Source organism: Grammomys surdaster, unplaced genomic scaffold (assembly GCF_004785775.1).
Source record: "Grammomys surdaster isolate TR1022 unplaced genomic scaffold, NIH_TR_1.0 167, whole genome shotgun sequence".
NCBI lineage: Eukaryota > Metazoa > Chordata > Mammalia > Rodentia > Muridae > Grammomys > Grammomys surdaster.
The window spans coordinates 4734308-4738826 of record NW_021604615.1 but is presented as its reverse complement, the minus strand read 5'-3'; positions in this window follow the sequence as shown (position 1 = coordinate 4738826).

Below are 4519 nucleotides of genomic sequence, written 5' to 3'. Positions count from 1 at the left end.
TGTAGGGGAAATGCCAGGGCGGTGAGGTGGGAATGGGTGGGTGGGTGGGGGAACCACCCTCATAGAAGCAGGGGGTGAGAGGATGGGATGGAGGAGTTGTGGAGGGGAAACTGGGAAAGGGGATGACATTTGAAATGTAAATAAATAAAATATCCAACATAAATAAACAAACAAACCAAGGCATATGCCATGTGTATCGGTGGGGACCACATGTGGCAGGGCAGCCACAAAGAGGGGGAACTGCTCTAGGTTTCAGATGCTGTCTGAGAGTATCCTCAGCTTGTTGGTGGTGGAAGTTTAAACCCTGTTATGAATGTATGTCTAAGGGTTTGATAGTCACAAAAGGTTTGGTCAGACATGGGAGTGAGCAGTGGTTTTTTTCTGTGTGCCTGAAATAGCTGAAGATTGTTTGGCCCCGGTCTGCAGAGTGTTAAATGTCAACACTCACAATGTTTAATGTCTTAGCCTTATAGACTCTTCGGCAAAACAGTGTGGGGTTTTGTTTCTGGAAGCTTTTGCTACAGTTCTTTTGCACTGGGAAATATGCTTGTGCAAGGTCTTGGCGTTGTGAGTGGTTTGATACAACAGGACTTCTGGCAAAGATGGACTGTAGATGTGGTGACATCTTGGACTTTCAGTGCCCGTAAAATATACCTAAAGCGACCACTCATGGCATCTGTCTGGAAGCTTATTGTTCCTTTTCGTAGTCTTACAATTTTTACCATTTGCCTAATTGTTAATAAAGCAGACGGCTTCATTAGGTGTTCCAGTGCTTCCCTCTAGTGGCTGCATGTGTGAGCAACAGGGCAAAGGAAGGCAGTACTTTGATGAGAAAGATGCTGCACTTGGATAACACAGCTACACTAACTACAAACACATATATGCACATATGCATGCATACATGCATGCACATGCATGCACATGCACACACACAGAGGAAAAGAAAACATATGTGATACCTCACCCACTCTACAAAACATCCGACTCTAATCTCAAGTTCTAAATATTTTAAAGCAACTATATAACATTTTAAGTAACAGTACATCTATATTAAAATTATATTTAAAATTAAAATGTAACAAAAATGTAACAGGATTTATATTGTATCCCAACAAATAGTCTAAAAAGAAAAGAAGAAAAAAATCCAGAGGCCTTCTACTAATTTTGCATTCAGTCCTTTTTACTCTTTAAATGCCATAACCTCCAATACTATTTTGAGTGCTGTAGGGACTTTAGGAGGTTCGGGATGGCTGATGGGAGCAGGTCACTAGCGAGGTGTTTACAAGCTACATGCCATGGCTATGGCCAGGCTCTCTGCTCCCAGACCTGTGCTGTGGGAGCACCAGTCACCAAGCTCAGGCTCCTCCTGCAACGCCTTTATCAGGATGGACTGAAATCTCAACCCGGAGTCAAATAAACTATTCCTGTCTTAAATTGCCTCTCATATATCTTGCCACAATGCTAACACAAGTAACTAATACAGAAGAATTATATCAGAAAAGTGAGGTTATTGCTAAATCAAGCCTGACCAAGAGATGTTTGAACCCTGGGAAAGGATTTTCAGGAGGGATTTGGAAGAGATTGGAACTGAAGACTACAGATGTTCTAGGATATACCAGTCTCCACTTAATGGGGGATTCTGCTATGAGGCTGGACTCCAAGAATGCCTGAAGAATGGTGGACCACAAAGACAGAACCCATGAGGTTTCAGGTGCAAACTGAACTACATTGGAGACTGGACTCTAGACCATACATGTCACATTTGTGCAAAGAACCAAGCTACGTTTTCCCTTGCATCCTCAAAGTTGAGTGAGTGTGAACTCTATTGAATTGGTTGTTTTGTAGAGGAAGTTTTGACACATGTAGGCTTCAGCATTGTTACTTCCCAGAGCTTTAAGCCAAACTGACTCCAAGATTCAGGTCTAAAGATCAGAAAAAAATTTGAAAATGTACAGTTTGAAAGGAGAGTGACTGAATAGTGTGGACAAAGCAGATGTAGATAAAATGGCTTTAACAGACAAAGAGATCAGCACCGTTAAACAGAAGATACTCAAGAGACACAGAGACCAGTACAGCCATAGTCCAAGGGACCAGCCACATCTCAGAGTCTTGAGACTCAGAAGAGACTTTGAACCTTGGCTATTTGGATGAGTTGGAGTTGTTGTCAGTGTTATGAGAACTCTCAGATTTGGACTAACGGAACGTCTCATCATTAGATGACCATGAGCCTTCAGGAGCAAGGGACAGAAGATTGTGATTTGAGTCTGAAATGCATCCTACCAACTCATATCTGGAATACTAAATTACCTGCTTTCAGTGCCATTTTTGAAGGCTGTGCAACCTTTGAGTGAGGCCTTGAGGATTGGCAGAAGTCATTAGAGCTTTTGATGATTCTGGTTGAGACCAGTTCTTTGCTGCTGCTGGACCACACATCAGTAGGGAGTGGAATGTACTTCTCCTGCTCTCCATGATAAACACAAATCCCTCTGAAACTAAGAGCTCAATTTCAGTTAAAGTCTTTGTTTGTACACACTAGAAAGGAACGAACCCTTCTGAAAGTTTTACCACCTTGGCTCCACGTGTGATGAAGGTTCTCTGAAGCTGTCCCGAGACTAATCTTGACCTGCCTTGTTTTACCCCTGTGTTTGCATCACAGCAATGTGAAAGCAATGACCAGCACAAGTGGTGGTCCAAGGTCCTCCTCTCTCCACACACTAGCTTCCAGGCACTCTTTACTCTGTCACTGGACATTTACAAGTTTTTCACTGTCACTTTATTATCTCTTAGACAAGTCTTGAGTTCTTGAAGAAACTCTGTGTCCCAGAGCTGAAGTCCTTTTGTTTCTAGAAACATGAAAGAAAGCCACTGCTGCCTCTTGATTAGGAATGGCAGAAATAGCAGAAATATGATAGGAAAGCTGACCTTAAACTTTGGACACAAAATCCAAACATCTACTTGTTACATGATTTCAAGATGTTCAGCATCTAAGTTCACATTTCAGCCTGTCTGGCATCTGGGGCTGGGGCTGTTCAGAACACTCCCTTAGCATGAGGGAAAGCCTGGGTTTGATCCTCAGCAGCTCCCACCACTGCCATGTGACCTCTCACCATGCTTGCCTCAGCTTTGGCCTCAGTCTCAGCTCTGTTTCTGGCTGGACCACACACCTTCTCAGAAGAAACATAGGGTCAGCATATGTCTTTCCAATCATCAAGACAAGTTACACATTTGAGGTTCTTCAGTAATACTTTCCCTGTCCTCAGTATGAGATGTCTGTGACTCCACTTTGTACACTCAACATGTGCACATGAAAGCACATACATGTGCAGCACACACTCGCATGTGTGCATGCACACACATACACACACTGTATGATTAGTAAGGTTTTTCAGTAATAATTGCCCTATCCTAAGTGTGATGTCTGTGACTCCACTGTGTACACTCAACATGTGCACACACATGCACATACATGTAGAACACACACACACATGTATATATACACACACACTGTATAATTATTAAGGAGATTTTTCAGTAATACTTGCCCTGTCCTCAGTGTGATATGTCTGTGATTCCACTCAACATGTGCACATGAATGCATACATACATACATACATACATACATGCAGAATACAGATTCACATGTGTGCACACACACTGTATATTTAGTAAGGAGCACATGAAGACACAGCAGGACCTGGGACATGGCAAGATGAAACCCCAAAAATGCCAATCATGTCTGAGTTCCCACCAGAAAATAAGGGTTGTCCTTGCTGCATGAACAGATTGACTTCTGCAGGTCTCCACGGTGACCCTTGACTTCTATGATGGGCTAAGCGGATTCCTTGACTGATGGTACTTTGTTTTAGAAATGCTTTGTTTGTTTTTACTGTGACATTTGGAAGAGGGTCTGGAAGCGCTCTAAAGTTTGCGGCTTTTACTTGGCAAAAAAACCAACCACTTCTCTTTAATTTCCAGGAGTCACACGAACACGTTGTGCAATAACTTTATTGGAAATGAGAAATTAATGTAGATGGGCTGACTTTCCCAACCTCTCTGTTGTGCTGCTCACACTGAGTGTGTCTCCAACTCCACTGGTGAGCTGGGCCCCGACACAGATTCCCTCCCTAGGGAGAGTCACAGAAAGACTCAAGGGATTCCTCTTATCTGCAGAAAAGACTGGGGAAGGGTTACACACAGGCATCCAGGGCCTATCCACACTCATATGGTGATCCAATATGGACACTCTTTAGTCTCTAAAAGACCCTTTACTTAGATGCTTGTTCCCCATCCAGCCCCTGATATAAAGAACCTACTTGTGCTGTCTCGTAATGCCAAAATCCTGGATCCTTTCTCTTAGATTACGTTACATGCCAAGCAACCTTTGACCTACACATGAAGTCCTTGACACATCTGGACCATCACAAGACATGAGGCCCTCAGGTGAATATTTGTACATCTGTTTGGAACCATGAAGATACTCTACCTCAGTTCCTTCCTTTCCCCCATTATTCCCTCCTTC